This window comes from Mustela putorius, unplaced genomic scaffold (genome assembly GCF_011764305.1).
Source record: "Mustela putorius furo isolate JIRA1106 unplaced genomic scaffold, ASM1176430v1.1 tig00537350_pilon_pilon_pilon, whole genome shotgun sequence".
Classification (NCBI taxonomy): domain Eukaryota; kingdom Metazoa; phylum Chordata; class Mammalia; order Carnivora; family Mustelidae; genus Mustela; species Mustela putorius.
In genome coordinates, this window is record NW_025422471.1 from 15,089,599 (window position 1) to 15,110,077 (window position 20,479).

The window sequence follows — 20,479 nt, forward strand, 5'->3', positions numbered from 1 at the left end:
AGCAGCTAAAGCAAAACCTGGCAAGATATGGATAGTCTCTTTAGTCATAAGATAAATAGTAAAAAAGTAGATCACAATTGAGTGAGCTGTGGAAATTTATGTAAAAATCTTTTCCAGGGGCTTCCTTGAAAATGTGATTATAAAGTTAAAAAGAAGAATAAAATATAAACAAAAATGGGCATTGCCTAAATTTAATTTTGCATTTGACCATTTACTCCTCTAAGGAAAAGGAGTAAAAATTACCATCAGGTAAGTACACCCTACACCCTTCTTTCTATGGCATTCTTCAACAAGAAAAATGTTTCGTATGAGAAACATTTCACATTATTGATTACAAGATAGCTAAACATAAAAAAGCCATTGAAAACAAAAAGTGAATGTAGATACAAATTTACTTGCTTTCTAGAAACTTGAATATAAACATAGTTTTGTATGTCTGTCTAGTTCTCTAAAGTTTACCACATGTAATAGATTAATGTGGTGATCACCACAATTAGGATACAGAACTATCCCATTCCCCCCAAAGTAACTCCCTCTTGCTACCTCTTTATAGTCACACCTTCCTCTTACTCTAACCCCTGGCACCACTGATGTGTTCTCCATCACTGTAATTTTGCCATTTTGAGGATGTTGTATAAATGGAATTATACCTTATGTATTCTTTTGATCCTGGCTTTTTTCAGTCAGTATAATGGCCTTGAGATGCATGTAAGTTGTTGTGTGTATGTTGATAGTTTGTTCCTTTTTATTGCTGATAGTGTTCCATGATGTAGATGTACCACAATGTATTCATTCACCCATCAGAGGACATCTAACTGGTTTCTGGTTTTGGTCTGTCACATAGAGTTAATATGAAAATCCATGCATAAATTTTTGTGCAAACTCAAGTTTTCATTTCTCTAAATACTGAGTAGTTAGATGTTTATGTGTATTTAACTTTGTAAGAAACTGCCAAACTGTTTTCTAGAGTAGCTGTAGTATTTTACATTTCTGCCAGCAAAGAGATGCGTTGTTCTACATCTTGTCAATACTTGGTATCATAAATATTTTTAATTTTAGCTAGCCATTCTAACAGGTGTGTGGTGGTATCTCATTGCTTTGTTAATTTGCGTTTTCCTAATGGCCAATCATTTTGGACTGTAATGATGTCATACACCTACATAGTGTTTTACATTTTTACAAAAATTCAGTTAATTCTTACTTCTTACTTCTGTAGTGTGTTGTATTTCAAGTGATAAAAAGATGATATAAATCTGGAAAAGACAGACAAATGTAATTACACCAATGGAGAATCGAAATTTTAAAACTTGGGGTGCCTGGGTGGCTCAGTCATTAAGCATCTGCCTTTGGCTCAGGTCACGATTCTAGGGTCCTGTGATGGAGCCCCACATCGGGTTCCCTGCTCGTCGGGAAGCCTGCTTCTCCTCCCACTCCCCCTGCTTGTGTTTGCTCTCTTGCTGTCTCTCTCTCTCTCTCTGTCAAATAAATGGATAAAATCTTTAAAAAAAATTTTTTTTAAGCTCAAACGGAACCGAAGGTAATTTAGTCAAACTTTCCCATTTTACAGAGAATGGTGTATCAGAGAGGTTGAATGATTTCTCACACAGCAGGAATCATACAAAAGCCACACTTCTGTTGCTTGAATCTCTTCTGTAATATCCAATCAGGTAGGTGAAAGTTTATGCCCGAATCTTTCAAGTGACTGTGAATTCACTTTTTTTTTTTTTTTTTGCCAGTTCCATTAACAAAGTTTCTTGACATTGGGCTGAAATGGCCTATAAACAAGTGAACAAGTCTGTAAGTGTTTTGACATTGAACTAAAATGGCTACTATAGTTCCTGCCAGTGGGTCTAGTTTCATCCTCTGGGAATTTGCTGAGGAAGTGTGGTCCCTTTTCTACATAGTTCAGATAGTTGAAGACCGCCATCATGCTCTCTAGGCCATTTCCATTTTCCTCTAGCCATGTCTTACATGAGCTCCTTTATCATTCTTCCTGCTTATATATAAACTGGCTCTAGATTTCTTACAGTGCCAAATACTGAATAAAATATTTCCAGTAACACAGAGTGTACACATTTTCCAATTATACGTATTCACTGTAGGGGATAATGAGACTTCTTTGCCTTTCACAGAGTGTCGTTATTTAAAATATTTAAGCTGAATAATGTATTTTTAAAATTGTATTTTTTGTTGGTTGTGTTATGTGCACATGGCACAAAATTCAAAACGTTCAAGAAAGTTTATAGTGAAAAGTCATGATCCTTAGCCTTCCGGTTTAATATAGTATAATATAAGATATAGCAGAAATGCTCTTTTTAAGACACTTAATACTGATTATGATTATGACATCCCATCAAATAAGCTGTATATATCTCTTACATTTTTTATTTTATTTTTTGAAGCTTTTATTTATTTGTCAGAGATGGATGGGGCAGGCAGAGGGAGAAGCAGGCTTTCTGCTGAGCAAGGAGATGCATGTGGACTTGATCCCAAGACCCTGGGATCATGACCTGAGCCAAAGGCAGATGCTTAACTTACTGAGCCACCCAGGTGTCCCTGTACCTATCTCTTAAATCATTCATCTTATATTTTTTTGCTAATATAAATAATCTGTTATGGACTTCCCTCTGTATACTTTATGTATATATTTTAGATTATTTCTTAAAGCAGTTTTCTAGAAAAAAAAAAAAAGCTGCATTGCATAGTATGACTTATATACAATAACTTTCCCCCAAATTACCATTTTGTATTTACTCCAATGGTATGTAAATGTCCATCTCACCACATCTTTGCAAACATAAATACTATTATTTATTGATTTTCTTTAAATTTGTTGTCTCAATTTCCTTGTTATTGAGAATACACTTTTAAAATATGTTTTTATATCTTTATTGGCTATTTGTTTTTCCTCCTTTAGGTACTTAAGCCCTGATTAGTTTTTAGAAAATTGTATGAGCTAGAATAAGAAAATCAGCCCACTGTCATATTCTTGAAAAATATTTTTTTTTCGGTTTGTTAAACTCCTAAAGATGTTTTACACATGCTAGAGTCAGTTCATCTTAAGCAGTTATATGTAGTTAATTTTTTAAAAATTTTTACTAAATATGAGGCTTTAAAATGAACTTATGGGGCGCCTGGGTGGCTCAGTGGGTTAAGCCGCTGCCTTCGGCCCAGGTCATGATCTCAGGATTCTGGGATTGAGTCCTGCATCGGGCTCTCTGCTCAGCAGGGAGCCTGCTTCCTCCTCTCTCTCTCTCTCTCTCTCTCTCTGCCTGCCTCTCTGCCTACTTGTGATCTCTCTCTGTCAAATAAATAAATAAAAAATCTTAAAAAAAAAATGAACTTGTGTTGTGATATAACTTATCTCTTTATAAGTCTGTTTCACTCACCAGATTTTAAACTTCTGTAATCCAAGGGCAATAGTTTAGTCATCTTTCTAAGGCCTACAGAGTAGAATTTTCATAAAGTTGTGATGTCTAAGTGAGAGAATAAACTTTAAAATCCCTGTTAGGGGGCACCTGGGTGGTTCAGTGGGTTAAAGCCACTGGGATCGAGCCCCGCATCAAGCCCCTCCTTTCTTCCCTTCCTCTCTCTCTGCCTGCCTCTCTGCCTACTTGTGATCTGTCTGTCAAATAAATAAAATAAAATATAAAAATCCCTGTTAGTTGGCTGGACTCTGCATGGGTACAGACTCCCCAAACTTTATGAATTTTAATTATGACTACCTAGAATTTAGCCAAGTCAACATTAAGCTGTTCAAAGGTTTGTAAAATATTCTGCCCTTTCCACTTTTAAACTGGGTAAAAACTTGATAAATATAGGTTCTGTGTCCTCTCTCAAATCAGTGAAATGCAGTGTTGACCCACTGTGGTTCTACACTAAAAACCTTTGGAGAGGCTGACTGACCTCTAGGATTCAGTACCCTTTGGCAATGAAGTCATTCCTTGAAGGTACTATCACCTACCTCCTCCCAATACTCAGTCCTGGCCCCAGTTACTCAAGAATGTGAGGAAAAATGTCAGTAATGCCTGTTGGGCACAGATAAATATGGCCTGCTGCATTTTGTTGGTGTACTAGTTAGGTAACCCTCAGGAAAAAATGAAATTAGACAAATTCCAGTTTGCAAACCCATACTATATTTGGTTGATTACTGCTTTCTCTTATAGATGTTCTCAGAGGATCCTTTTAATATCCTTTTAGATTCTTCCATAGGATCAATGTGGTGCTGGCAGAGAGTTGGAGATGTTAGGGACTCTCAACTGAATGAATAAAGTCCCAGTCAATGAAAGATTGAAGGGAACGCTTCCAGTGATATGGATCTCCATTTTTTATCCCTGGAACCTTTTAGTTGCCTATAATTGTTTCTATTACTGAAGGTTTGTGACTGCCAGGTTATATTGAAAAAGTACTTTTTCCAAGGGTAGTTTGGACAGGATTGAGTAAAGTATTGGCATAGAGCCAGCTATTAGTGCTGCTATACAGATCAAGAGGGTGGGGAATGGAAAACATTTGTCAATCAAACAGAGGCTGTCTCTGATGACGTAAAATACTCTTTGGGGAAGCTGATTATTGGCTTGGTTATCATGGTTTTGGCAATGCATGGGGTAACCCTTCAAGTCTTTTTCAAACTCTGACAATCTCTGTCTCAGCAGAGACTGTATGGTCTATATTTTGCTAACGCCAGTCTGGTTCACATATTCCCTCCATGATGTCCCTCAGACTTTCTCCACCTTCTACCATCCATTTCACAACACCCACCCCCATCCCCTGTGCATTCCTTCCAACCCAAGAAAACCTAAGCAACTTAAAGATGTTACTGGATTCTTTTAAACTCTGTGCACTAACTTTATAGGGCTTCCATAACAAGTTACCACAGACTGGTGACTTAACAATAGAAATTTATTATTTTACAGTTCTGAGGCCAGAAGTCTGAAGTAAAGATGTAAGCAGAGCTGCACTTCTTCTGAAAGATCTAGGATAAAATCTCATTTTTTACCTCTTCCAGCTTCTGCTAGCTGTCACCATTCCTTCAGTTGTGGCCACATTACTCCAGCCTTAGGCTCTGTGCTCACACTTCCTCCTCATCTCTGTCCCTTCTCCTCTGTCAAGCGAGGATACTTGTCAGTGAATTTATAGCCTGGCGGATAATCCAGGGCAACTTTTCCCCTCATCTCAAGATCCTTTAACTTAATTACATACACAAAAGACCCTTTCCCCAAAAAAGGGTAACATTCACACTTTCCACAGTGGTGGGACATGGATGTCTTTTTTGGGTGCTACCATTCAACCCACTACATCTTGCCTGAGGATACAGTTTTTTCCTTCTTTCAAGCTGTACCTTGAAGCTTTGGAGAGATCCAAGAGGACTGTTCTTTCATCATCACCTTGGTTTTCAACACTTGTGTCTTCACTTTAAGTAATTCTTTGGAAAATTCAGTCTGTTCCTTTGTTTCAGTTGCTTTCATTTGGAATTCTCCCCTCACTGGGCAAGTGAATACTACACCAATGGGAGGAACATCACTGAGTCAAAAAGCAAATAATTCCAAGTTTTAAATTTCCATTTCTTACCCTACGGCAGACGTTTGTCCATATTTTATGTTCTGGCACCTGTAGTTTCCCATAATTCCTCAGTGACGGGGATCATTGTTCTCAGGCCTCATTTGTGCTCTTCTCACTGGCCTTCCGCTCTAACGCCCACAATAAGAGCTGTTCATATCAGCTGACATAATGTAAACTGGAGCTCGTAGGTACTTTTTAAGAATTTCTTCCCCAATTTGGGAAGAGTACTGTTTCCTGCTTATATTTTTCTGACTCTTGAATATTAATAAGTTGCTATTTATTGTCACTACTGTGAGCCTAGCTTAGCCTTTTGAATGTGTTACTTCATTACTCAGAACAATACTATGAAAAAAATATGGTTGTCTCCATTTTATAGAAAATGAAGGGGAAAAGAGGAAAAGGGGATGCAGGGTTATATAAGAGAATATTTATATACCATAAATATATTTTAAAATATATTATATTAAATATATATTATATATAATATATATTATATTAAATGTAATATAATATATTATATTAAAATAAAATATATTATAAAAATAAATATTATATTATATATACTTTATAAGGTTATATAAGAGAATATTTAATTCTCTGTTTCGACACTTTGTATTTATATAACTACAAAGTGTCGAAACAGAGAATTAAACTCAGATTTGCCTGACCCCACAAACACACATAGTTCTTTCTACTAAGTCCACCTTCTTCTCATGTTTCTTTTGTAGAGAATGAAGCAAAATAATATTTAGGGAGTTCTGCTTTCTCTGTCAGCTCTAACGTTACACCAGAAGCTGCAAGTGGGCTTTTCCCTTCCTTGATCATCTTCTGACTCTGAATAGAATTTTAAAAAGCCCATTCTTTGTCCTTTCTTAACATTTTTTTGCAAGTCTCACCTCATTTGGGGGTTTCAGTTTCCTTGACACTATTCTTTTGGGCCCATGTTACCTTCTTATAATTATCCTTGTATGTGGTTGCTTTCTCCCAAGGTTTCTGTCACTTCCAATTAGCCAGGCAATTCCTCCTTGTTGGTCAGAATTAGGCTCCCCAGTTGCTCTGCTGGGACATCAGATCATGAGAAAGGCAAATCAAAAACTTCTCAAATGTTTGCTTTTAGCTCAATAAAACTTTTGAAAGGTGTCCTGTATTTGAATTTTCTTTTTTGATTGGTGCGCTGCTACAGCTATTGACAAATAGTGTACGATTGGGCACTGTGGTATCAATAATGAATTCTTTTATAAATAATTACACGTGACAGTACATATTTGGAACCAGTTTTAAACCTCTCAAATAAAGCATTCTAAAGCAGTTCCAAGCTTCCCATAAACACCTGGTTATCCTAACACATTCCTGTTTCTCATCTCTCACTCAAGTTCACTGGAGAACTACATACAATATTTCTTTTTGTTTGTTTGTTTTGTTTTTATTTTTTATTTTATTTTAATTTTTTATTTTTTATAAACATATATTTTTAGGGACGCCTGGGTGGCTCAGTTGGTTAGGCAGCTGCCTTCGGCTCAGGTCATGATCCCAGCGTCCTGGGATCGAGTCCCACATCGGGCTCCTTGCTCCGCAGGGAGCCTGCTTCTCCCTCTGACTCTGCCTTCCACTCTGTCTACCTGTGCTCTCTCGCTCTCTCTCTGACAAATAAATAAATAAAATCTTAAAAAAAAAACAACAAAAACAAAAACATATATTTTTATCCCCAGAGGTACAGGTCTGTGAATCACCAGGTTTACACACTTCACAGCACTCACCAAAGCACATACCCTCCCCAATGTCCATAATCCTACCCCCTTCTCCCAACCCCCCTCCCCCCCAGCAACCCTCAGTTTGTTTTGTGAGATTAAGAGTCACTTATGGTTTGTCTCCCTCCCAATTCCATCTTGTTTCATTGTTTCTTCTTCTACCCACTTAAGCCCCTATGTTGCATCACCACTTCCTCATATCAGGGAGATCATATTACAGTTGTCTTTCTCTGCTTGACTTATTTCGCTAAGCATGATACGCTCTAGTTCCATCCATGTTGTTGCAAATGGCAAGATTTCATTTCTTTTGATGGCTGCATAGTATTCCATTGTGTATATATACCACATCTTCTTGATCCATTCATCTGTTGATGGACATCTAGGTTCTTTCCATAGTTTGGCTATTGTGGACATTGCTGCTATAAACATTCAGGTGCACGTGCCCCTTTGGATCATTACGTTTGTATCTTTAGGGTAAATACCCAGTAGTGCAATTGCTGGGTCATAGGGCAGTTCTATTTTCAACATTTTGAGGAACCTCCATGCTGTTTTCCAGAGTGGCTGCACCAGCTTGCATTCCCACCAACAGTGTAGGAGGGTTCCCCTTTCTCCGCATCCTTGCCAGCATCTGTCATTTCCTGGCTTGTTGATTTTAGCCATTCTGACTGGTGTGAGGTGATATCTCATTGTGGTTTTGATTTGTATTTCCCTGATGCTGAGTGATATGGAGCACTTTTTCATGTGTCTGTTGGCCATCTGGATGTCTTCTTTGCAGAAATGTCTGTTCATGTCCTCTGCCCATTTCTTGATTGGATTATTTGTTCTTTGGGTGTTGAGACATATAATATTTCTAATTAACTTTTTGTGCATCTCATTTTTAATATAATCCCAAACCAGAAAGTGCATGGTGGGGTGGGGAAAAATGACGTTTCTGAAGTAAAATATATAGAGGGCTATGAATTTCAATGGGAGAATATTATACCTTAATTTTTGCTACCCTCTAGGTGAAAGTTAGCATTTCTTTCTATTGTAACATATATAATCAATTACAGTGGTACCATAAGTACTGATGACTTTTTCACTAATAAAAATCACAGATATTTTCCCATCACATTACTACCGTTGTAGTTGGGTTTTGTTTTGTTTTTGGTGTTCACTACTTTTAAATTTTAGACATCATTAGATCCTCTCCTAGATTTTGTTATTGATGCATTAATAAAGAAGCACATATATAGCACACTTCTGTTGAATACCTTGATTACTGTATTTTAATATAATTTGTTTCATTAACAATTCTATGCATATATTATACATTTAAAAACAAGACTCTAAGAAGGGCTTTATAAGCTTCACCAGATTGCCAAAGGGAGCCATGAAACAAAAAAGATGAAGAATGTCTTTTGTGGGAGCACCTGGGTGGCTCAGTGGTTTAGGCCTCTGCCTTTGGCTCAGGTCATGATCTCAGGGATTGAGCCCCACATCGGGCTCTCTGCTCAGCTTCCCCCTCTCTCTCTGCCTGCCTCTCTGCCTACTTGTGATCTCTGTCTGTCAAATAAATAAAATCTTTAAAAAAAAAAAAAAAGAATGTATTTTGTGGACTCTGGCATTGTGGTTAAGAGCAGGTAGTTTGGTCTCACATTGCTTGGGTTCAAATTCTGCTCTGTCACTTACGGTATGATTTTGGCTAAGTCATATATACTCTTTGTGCCTGAGAGTCTTCATGCGTATGATGGAGATGATACTTGCCTGAAAGTCTTGCTATGAAAATGAAGTAATACCTACAAAGACCTAAACATGATGCCAGGCACACAGTATATTATTTATTTTATATCCACCCAGATGGTAAGGTTTCATTCAAATCCTGTATACATTTACCCTGTATACAGATTTTTTGCACTATACTGTCACTGTCTAAAATTTTAAATTATATTAGTTGGCTAGTTTCAAATGAACATTTGTAAAATATATGTGTGATATAAGGAAGTATGATACAATGAATATCAGTATGTCCTCCATCCAGATTAAAAAGAAGAAAGTTGCTTTAGAAAGGATGAACATATAATTTATTATATAAACCAGAGCACATTTGAGAGTGACAGTGCTATTTGTTATAACACCAGGAAAATAGGTAAGCCAGGACTGTTTTGGCTAAACCAAAATATAAATCACACTACTTTCATGTTCTTGTGTGCCCTTCCTTATTCCATTCCCTTCCTTCTATAGCTAGAGAAAATCACTATTTTGACTTTGTGGTTATCATTCATTGACTTTAATTTATAGATTTATATCTTATGCTTGTGCTCTTCAACAACAAATTGTTTACTTTTATTGGCTCTTTAATTTAGAGAAATGGAATCCTACTGTAATATTCTTTTGTGAATTCCTTTTTCGGTTAACATTATTAGATTCATTCATATCCATGGATTTGTAACTCATTTTTTCCACTGTTGTATTCTAATGTATGAGTATACACAATGTACTTAACCATTCTACTGTTGATGGACAGTTGGACTGTTTCTAGTTTTTGTTGTTATAAGTAACACTGTTAAGAATTTTCTTTCTTATATACACTGGAACACTTCTCCTGGACCATAGAGGTTATACCTCTTCAAGTTTAGTAGATAATGATAAATCATTTTCCAAATTGATTATATCAATTTATACTCTAAATAGCAAAGTATGTGTTCTGGGATATTGTCACTTTTAAATTGTTGCTTATGTGGTAGGTGTGAAATTGCATTTCCTTGTGTTTGAGCATTTCTTCAGGTTTTCTCATCTATGAATTGTCTATTTGGGGTAGTGGGTATGGTGTAGAGCATTATCTTTTTTTAAAAATTAAATTGTACTAGTTCTTTACACAATATGAATGCTAATCCTTTTTTTTAGTAATAAGGGTTGTAATGATTTTCTTCCAGTTTATGGCCTGTCTTCTACTTTCCTTATGGTGTTGTTTTTTTTTTGCTTTTTATTGCAGGAAATTATTATATATTCTATTTATATTATATATTCTATTTATATATATTATATAATATATGTTCTATTTATATATTATATATTCTATTTATATTATATATTTATATATCTATATATTCTATTTATATATATTATATACTCTATTCTATATATATTCTATTCTATTTATATATGATATTTATTCTATTTATATATTCTATTTATAAATATTCTTTTCTGTTTATATATTATATATTCTATTTATATATTCTATTCTATTTATATTATATATTATATTATTATATATTATATATATTAAAACATATATAAAAGTATACAGAATAGAATCATGAGTTCCCATTTACCTATTATCAACTATTATCAACTCATAGCCAATTTTACTTCATTTATGCAACCACCAACTTTCACCATTTCTTATTATTTTAAAGTATATCGCATACATTATATCATTATATCTCTACATGTTTTAATATATATCTTTAAAAGATTAAGGGGCTTTAAAATTATTATTAGAACATAATAAATAATTTATAAATACATAATATTATCAAATATTCAGTAAGCATTCAAATTTCTAATTATCACAAAACTTTATTTTTAAAGATTTTATTTATTTGACAGAAATACAGTGAGAGAGGGGACACCACAAGCAGGAGGAGTGGGAGAGGGAGAAGCAGGCTCCCTACTGAGCAAAGAGCCTGATGCGGGGCTCAATACCAGGACCCTGGGATCATGACCTGAGCCAAAGACAGACACTTAACAACTGAACCACCCAGGGTGTCCCTATCACATCATACTTCAATTTTTTTTGAAGTATGCTTGAATAATGATCCAGACAAAATTCTGTGGTAAGTAGGTTCCAAAGTGGCACCCAGTGACTCCTACTCCCTAGTATTCACACCCTTGCATAATTCCCTCTCACAGAGTATCTTGGTTTGTATGTGTGATCAAGATGATCACCTATCTGTTTGATGGTATGTCACTTTTGAGGCTAGATCAAAAGAGATATAAAAGCTATAGTAGCCTCTGCCCCTCTCTCTTGAATAACTTGCATTAGGGGAAGCCAGACAGCTCTTTGGTGTGCTGAGGAACTAAAGTATTATGCCCAGCAGCCAATAAGGAATCTTGGCAATAGCCCCAGGAGTAAGCCATCTTGGAAGGGAATCCTCTAGCACCAGTTAAACCATCAGATGATTGTAGCCAGCTGACAGCTTGATCGGTACTTCACAAGACACCCTGAGCTAGAACCATTCAGCTAAGCAGCTTCTGGATTTCTGACCCTCAGGCACTGCATGAAATAGGAAATGTCTCTGTTGCTTTAAATATTGAGTTTTGAGGTCGCTTTTATAAAACAAAAAGTTAGTAAAGATTTTGGTATCTGGAAATGGGGTACTGCCATAACAAATATATAAAATGGAAGAGTGTCTTTGAAAGTGGCAGTCGGCAGAAAAGTGGAAGGACTTGGAGGACGGTATTAGTGAAAGCTTGAAAAGCCTTGAAGAAATTTGTTTGTAGATGCTTGATAACTTTGAGGAGGTGGCAGATGAGGTCGTGTCAGATTAGTAGAAAAGTGTTATTGAAAATTGGAGGAAGGTGGCAGAAAGTTTAGCAAATTTGTCAGCTGAAGTTATATATAAGATAGAAAATACTCCTAATTTCCAACCAGAATGTTAAAGATGTCACCTGGTTTCTTCTCGCTGCCTACTGTAAAAATGAGAGGCAGGAGATAAGTTAAAGGAAGGACTGGTAAACAAGGAGCAAGAACTTGCAGAGTTGAAGATTCCCAACTCTCTAGGTGATGAATGATGTTAAAATTAGAAAATGGCTCTGAACAAAGAACAAATCCAGGGACTAACAGGATAATATGAAGTTAAGGGTGTAGTTAGTAAATCCCTTTAGACCTCAGAAAAATCTAACATGGCACCTCAGAATAATTTCATACAGACAAAAAGGGTGTGCCTCCCAGAACCTCTCAATCAAATTACGGGACTTCTAAATTCAAGGGTGTGGTGCATCTTCCCAAGGTAGAGGAGGGTTTAAATGGAAGAGAAGTATGGCTGTTGCTTTGTCTAATGGCATGAACTCAACTAGAATTCACATGAACTCAACTAGAATTCACAGGAAACCCACAAAGTTTATAAGAGAATTATAATAGCAGAATATACTTTTTTCGGGCGTGTGGGTGGCTCAGTTGGTTAAGCGACTGCCTTCGACTCGGGTCATGATCCTGGGCTCGAGTCCCACATCGGGCTCCCTGCTTAACAAGGAGTCTGCTTCTCCCGTTGACCTCTCTCCTCTCATGCTCTCTCTCTCTCTCAAATAATAAATAAATAAAATCTTAAAAATATATATATACTTTTTTTAAAAGATTTTTATTTATTTGACAGACAGATCACAAGTAGGCAGAGAGGCAGGCAGAGAGAGAGGGAGGAGGAAGCAGGCTCCCTGCTGAGCTGAGAGCCCGATGTGAGGCTCGATCCCAGGACCCCAGGATCATGACCTGAGCCGAAGGCAGAGGCTTTAACCACTGAGCAACCCAGGCACCCCAAGAATATACTTTTTTTAAAAGAGACATTTTAAAGAGAATTATATTACCAGGCTGTTTTCCAGCCTGTACCGGAAGGAACAGAGTATCAAATGAAATGAGGTTTTCGGACATCCAATTTTCTATAGGCAAAAAGCAAGCAGTGGGTGTTGTGGAGGGCATGTATTGCATGAAGCAGTTGGTGTGGTGCATAAACAGTGAATTTTGGGACACAAAAAAAATTAAATAAAAAAAAAAAGAAAGACTACTATAGTTATAAACATGGACACCGAAGAATAACTCAGTGTGTGGATCCAAAAGACCAGAAGGCAGAGTGAAGAGTCATGGAAAATTACTCTCAGGTCTTGAGTCTTTATCAAGGAACTACCAGCCTGTTGCCAGGTGGATTTAGTAATTTCTGTCAACCTGTGTGCTCATTCCCCTCCTTTTGAATACACATGTCTATAGTATAGGAGAGTAGTTATCCTACCCATTTTCCATTACATATGTGGAGACAGATATTGTGTCTTTAGTTTACAGGTCTTCAGAGCAAGAGGAACTCCATTTAAGGAGCTTTGCTTAAGGAATTATACATGAAAAACCTAATCCACACCTGAGCTTGATTTATATTTCTAAGATTTGAATTAGAGCTATAATGGGTTGAGAGTTTTAAGGGGTTTTGAGATAGGATGAGTATATTTTGAATATTGGAAGAATGAATCTTTGGAGCCCAGATTGTGGTAGTTTCCCTCCACATTGCATCAGGAATCATCTGTGGAATTAAGGAGAAGTAATGGGATATCATTTTGATGGCTTTGTCTTCCTCTGTCCTTTTCTCAGTCACTTGGTCTGGGAAAAGCCAGGTGCCATGTTGTGAAGACACTTAGGCAACCCTGTGAGTGAGCCATCTTGGAAGTGGATCTATCACCAGTCAAGCCTTCAGAAGACTGCAGCTCAGACGACAGCTTGACGGCAAACACAGGAGAAACTCTGGGCCAGAATACCTAGCTAAGCCATTTCTGGATTCCTGACCCTTAGAAACTATGAGAGAAGTATTTTCAGTTTTAAGCTATTAAGTTTTGGGATTATTTGTTGTATAGCAGTAGATAACTAATGGAAGTTCACATATTGCTTTATATGTGTTATTTTATTTTTAATTAATTAATTTATTTTAAGTAAGCTCTGTGCCCAACATGGTGCCTAAACTCATGACCCTGAGATCAAAAGTCATATGCTCTACCAACTGACCCAGCCAAGTGCCCCACTTTATATGTCTTTTATTTTTTTCTTTTATTTTACTTTTAATTATGCTCCACACCCAAAATGGGGCTTGACTCATGACTCTGAGATTGAAGAGTCATGTGCTATCCTGACTAAGCCAATCAGGCACCACTTTATATGTCTTTTATTTATTTATTTTTAAAAAAGATTTATTTATTTGAGAAAGAGAGAGAGCACATGTGTGCGGACAATCGGGGAGGGGCAGAAGAAGAGAGAGAGTCTCATGCAGACTCCTCAATGAGTGCAGAGCCTGAAGTGGGGTTCAGTCTAACAACCCTGAGACCACAACTTGAGCTGAAACCAAAAGTCGGTGGCTCAACTAACTGAGTTACCCAGGCACCCCTATTTGTCTTTTAAATAAGTCTCTTTTAATCTATCACTTTCTCTATCCTCCCTCTCTGGCAACATATTTGTTAAAGTTAATTTGTCCCATGATTTTCCATAGATTGAATTTTCCTGGTGTTTAACATGGTCTCTGTATTTTTCAGAACTAGGTTCAATTTTTTTGTCAAGACTTTTTAGTAAGTGATGATGTGTTTTTCCATTCAGAGGCATAGAAAAGCTTCCTTGTCCATCATGTTAGTAGCTGTTGATGTACTATGAATAAATTTATTTATTCACTAGGAATCTCAAAATGGCAACTTTCTAATTCTATCCTTCTATTTTCATTATTTAGAGAAACTTAACCTCGTTTATTATTTGGTTACCTATAGTACAGTGCACATTAAAAAGGCAGGACAAATGCTTGATTAATTTTATAATATATACTTTTTTATTGGTTTTCAAAATAATGAGTTGATTCCAGAGCATCCCCCAGTGTTGACCAAGTAGATGATTTTTGTTAGTCTTACTATTATTATAAACTAATGGATTTAAACACCACTGATAATCTGATATGTTCCAATACACTGCTTTCGTATGTTCCTGTGCTCAGGGAGATATCAGAATTTCTATAAACCTGTATGTCCTGACTGACAGTAAAGTTGGCCTACCTTTGGGCAGTGGGATGACTCTCAGTAATCTCCTGAATCCATTTGACATGATTCTAGGACAACTTACTTGCTATCTTGCAAAACAAAATGTTCCAGGCTCATCTTCTACATTTCCTGTACCTAACTGAAATCAACTGCTACTCCAAGAGCTTTTCGTGTCCTTTAAACATGGGTTTTTAATACATTTGAATATAATTCTTTTTTCTTTATTGAGTTAGCATTTCCCTACCATAAGACCATAAAGATAATCTTGCTATCTTATCTTTTGAAGGTTTAATGGGTTTTCCTTTCACATTTAAATTTTAATTCACCTTGAACTGATTTTTCTGCATGGTGTTAAAATAGGGAGCTCCAATTTCATTTTCTTCCATATAGAATATCCGGTACCATTTATTGAACTGCTCTTGCTTTTCCTGCTGGCCTGCAATGCCATTTCTGTCTTAAACCAAGGTTCCTAATAAGAGTACATCTCTTTATAGAGTTGTATTCCAGTATAAATCATTTTTTCCATCCCTAAGACAATATCATACTATCCTTATTACTGTAGTTTCAACAAATTTATTGAGATGTAATTCACATACCATATAGCTCACCCATTTAAAGTGTTAAGATGGGATGTTTTTTAGGATATTCACTGATATAAGCAACAATTGCCATAGTTAATTTTAGAACATTTTCATCACCTCAAAAAGCAATCCCATTTCCTTTAGCTATTACTACCCTGTGCTCCCATCTCCCTAAATCTCACCATCCCTAAGCAATTACTAGTATACTGTCTCTATAGATTTCCTATTACAGAAAGGTTATATGAATGGAATCATATAATATGGTCTTCTGTGATTGGCTTCTTTCATTTAGGATACTATTTGCAAACTTCATCCATGTTATAGCAGGTATCACTACTTCATTTCTTTTCTATAGCCAAATAATATTCCACTGTATGGATATACCACATTTTGTTTATCTTTTGGTAAGCTGATAGACATTTGTGTCATTTCCACCTTTTGGCTATTATGAATACCTAACTAGTATAATTTTGTAATACTTAGTATCTGACAAGTTAACTCTTTCCATCTTAAATCTGCTTCTGGAGTACCTCGAAATTCTTGATCCTTTGTGCTTTCATAGAAACTTCAGAATTCGCTTGTCAAGTTTCTGGAAAAACTCAGCTGGGATTTTGAATGCAATTGCTTTCATTGTAGGGGAAATTTGTTGTCTTAACTCTAGAGTGTCTAAATCCTTGAACATGATATATTTTTCTTATTAGACATTCTTTGATGTCTTTTAATGTTTTGTGGGGGGTTTTTTCCCTTGAAGGAAAAAGATTTAAAATCATAAACTTACTCCTATGTAATTCATGTTTTCAAAATAACATGGTAAATGGTATTGTTTAATAAATCATTTTCTAATAGTTCACTCTGCTGAAGAGAAATGCAATTCACTTTTGAATATTAACATTATATCCAGAATCATTATAAAGTCTTATTTTAAAATTTATCAGTAAATTGTTTCTTCATTTTCAATCTTTTTATCTTTTTGTTTTTACTGTCATACAATGTTGGCTGGAATCTCCAATATGGTACTTGTTCCTGATTCTAAGGGACTGTTCCAAAAATTTCAGTTAAATATGTTGGTTGTAGGTTTTATTCTAATTTGGCAAAAGGTTTTATCCATGGCTATGTTAATTTTTTCAAAGTCTTTTTCTGGGCAATGTTTTCTTTTTGCAAAATTTCTACTGATTCAGTCTCTTACATAGTAATCAGACCATTCATATTTTCTATTTCTTCTTAAATAATTTTTGAAATATTACATTTTTCTGGAAACCCTCTAGTTCAATTATATTTTCCCATTTGTTGTAATAAAATTGTTCATGACCTCTCCTCAATCTCGACAGAATTTGTAATAATGTCCCCATTTTCATTTCTAATATTCTTTGTGTCTGCTTTCTTTCTTGGGTCATCTTGTGGAAAATTTATCAATATTATTATTAAAAGGTAAAACTTCGGGGCACCTGGGTGGCGCAGTGGGCTAAAACCTCTGCCTTCAGCTCAGGTCATGGTCCCAGGGTCCTGGGATCGAGCCTCACCTCGGGCTCTCTGCTCAGCGGGGAGCCTGCTTTCCCCCACCCCTCTCTGCCTGCCTCTCTGCCTACTTGTGATCTCTGTCTGTCAAATAAAAAAATTTAAAAAAAAAAATAAATATTTTTTAAAAAGGTAAAACTTCTGACTTTTTGCCTCTCTGTATTGAATATTTGCTTTTTTGTTTTATTCATTGATTTAATCTCCATTACCCTTTTCCTAATCCCTCAGGTTTAGGACAGATTATCAGATCTAGAATTTTCAGTCTTCCTTAATTTAATATTTGAAGTTTTCAATTTCCTTATAAGTACTGTTTTAGCTATTCTGTAGGTGTTAGTTTGTAGTATTTCTGTCATTGTCCAGTTCTGAATATGCATTTTCTATTTTTCATTAAGAATTCTATTTTAATTTGATCCAGCATATATGAGAATGAATTTATTTTCCAAATATATGAGTTTTCTTAGATTTCTGCAAAATTAGTTATACTGTGTTTAGAAAATGTGATCTAATAATACCAATTGTTTTAATTTTTTTTTTTAAGATTTTACTTATTCATTTGACAGAGAGATCACAAGTCAACAGAGAGGCAGGCAGAGAGAGGGAGAAGCAGGCTTCCCGCTGAGCAGACAGCCCAACATGGGGCTCGATCCCAGGACCCTGAGATTATGACCTGAGCTGAAAGCAGGGGCTTAACCCACTCAGCCACCCAGGCACCCCTTACTTTTTTTTTTTTTTAAGATTTTATTTATTTGGAAGAGAGAGACACAGAGAGAGAGGGAACAGAAGCATAGGGTGTGGGAGAGGGAGAAGCAGGCTTCCCGTAGAGCAGGGAGTCTGATGCAGGGCTTGATTCCAGAACCCTGAAATCAGGACCTGAGCCAAAGGCAGATACGACTGAGCCACGCAGGTGGGCCCAATTCTTTTAAAGTTTAAACAATTCTTTTATGATTAAATTTCATAAATAGTTCATGTGCACTTAAAATATTTTTTTATTTCTATTTTTTGTAACGATGTACTTGGTAATTTAGAATAGTCCTTCTTCTGTAAACAACTAGAAAAGCTGGACAAAATATAAAACAAACATTTGACAGCATTAGAGAGCTAATGAAACAGGGGTAAATCTAGAAGAAAAAAAGAGTTGTTGAATCCAACATTCATGATAGCTTTTCCTCTGAGGTATCTGCTGATTCCTGAGAAGATGATCAAGAAACCTGAATAGAGCTTCTGTCTAAATCATGGAGTTACTAAGACAGAAATTGTAGTTCAGGACCTGCTCTGCTAAACTCTACAGGCTTCAGGTTGAGACCCCAAAGATCTATACCCTGGCAAAAAGTATGAACTAGAAGTAGACCTGCTCAGAGTCCAATCATCTCAATCACTGACTTGATTAAATTGATTTTAGCTTACTAGTGCCCAAAACTTCTGCCAAGAAACATAAATCCTTTCTGCAGAAAATATAATTTTAGACCTAAAAGTATAATTTCTTCCCATACTAGTTCTAGTATTCAATCAATAATAACAACATAACTGAACAAAATGTTATAAATAAAAATAAACATAAATAAATAAAAAAATAACATAAGTAATACAAAATAAAAAAATATGAGTACAGAGGCACCTGGCTCACTCAATCAGAAGAGCATGTGATTCTTGTTCTTGGGGTCATAAGTCTGAGACCCATGTTGGGTATAGAGATTACTTAAATAATTAAACTTAAAAAAAAATATGGAACATATAACTAGATGAGACAATATTATAAACAACCACAACAAGAAACAAAGGAGCTTCAGATAGTAGCAGATCCTATAGTTAATATACAGAAGTTTTAAAATAATTATGCTTAATGTGTTTGAGAAAATAAAAGATTAGATTGAGACAGATAACTGCTAGACAACTGGAAGCCATAAAATGGAAACCAACAGAAATGCCCAAACTGACAACAACCAAAAAAGTAGTAACTGAAATAAATGAGTCAACAGATAGGTTTAATAGTAGTTTAGAGACTATTCAAAGGGAAACAGTGAACTCAAAAAAAGGTAAGAATTATCCAGAATGAACCATGAGGAACAAATGAATGGATACATAAGGGATAATGTGAAATGATCTAACATACATTTAAGTGGAGTACCAGAAGGAAAGGAGAAGGGAGAAGAATGGGGGAGAAGCAGTACCTAAGAGCTGGGAATTTTCCAAAACAGAATAAGAACATCATATCCCAGATTCAACAAACATTACAAACCTCAAAAAGAAAAACAAGAAAACCTAAAACATTTAGTTATATCATAATTCAGTAAAAATGTTCTTTGAAAACAAGGGTAAAATAAGTAGTTTCAGGATACAAAAACTGAATTTATCATCAGCAGACATTACAAAAAGAAATAATGAAGTATGTTCTTCAGGAAGAAGAAATAAGACCCCAGGAAGAAGCTCAGAAACTCAAGGAGTCACAAAGCACAAGAGACAATGGTAAATGGTTGAGTAAATATAAATGCACAGTACTTGTAGAAAAATGATGCCTTGAGGAATTTAAGACATTAAGTAAGAGATTAAGTATACACTATGTATATAACATGAGGTGGGGTAGTAAATGAAGTTGATGTGTTTTCAGGTTGTTATATCATCCAGGAAGAGGTTCAATACAAACTACTAAAATGATATTTAGCTCTCAAGCTGGGAGAAATAGAATAGGTAAAAATTAATCTAAAAGAATGGAAAAAAGGGCAAAATCAACCTAGGAGAGATAGGACAAATAAAGAGCAAATCATATCTTAATAGATTCAAATCTAGTCATATTAGTAACTGTTATATGTAAGTGGATTAAATACTTCAATTAAAAATATTATCAAAGTAGATTTAAAAAAATATATTGTTTTATCCACTCCTCAGGTTAAAATGACTTTTTCATCACACTCAGAATAAAATCCAAATCCTTTCCTGGTTTTCAGTGCTAATATAACTTAGCTCTTTCATACCCCGCTAAACTTATTCTTTTCTTAGTCACCATGCTCCAAACAGGTAGGCTTCTTTGGTTCTTGAAATATTCCAAATTAGTTCAAGCCTTACGGTTTTGCATTATGGTCCCCTCTGCAAGCATGAGCAAGGGAGCAGGAGGGGCAAGGGAAGAAACAGGATCCCCAATGAGCAGGGAGCCAAACTTGGGACTCCATCCCAGGACTCTGGGATCATGAGCTGAGCAGAAGGGAGATGCTTAACCAATGAGCCACCCATGCATCCCTATGTCTGTTCTATTTGCCATTATTTCCCCAAGTCTAGAACAGTGACTGGGACACAATAGGTAATTAATAAATATTTAATGAATAAAAA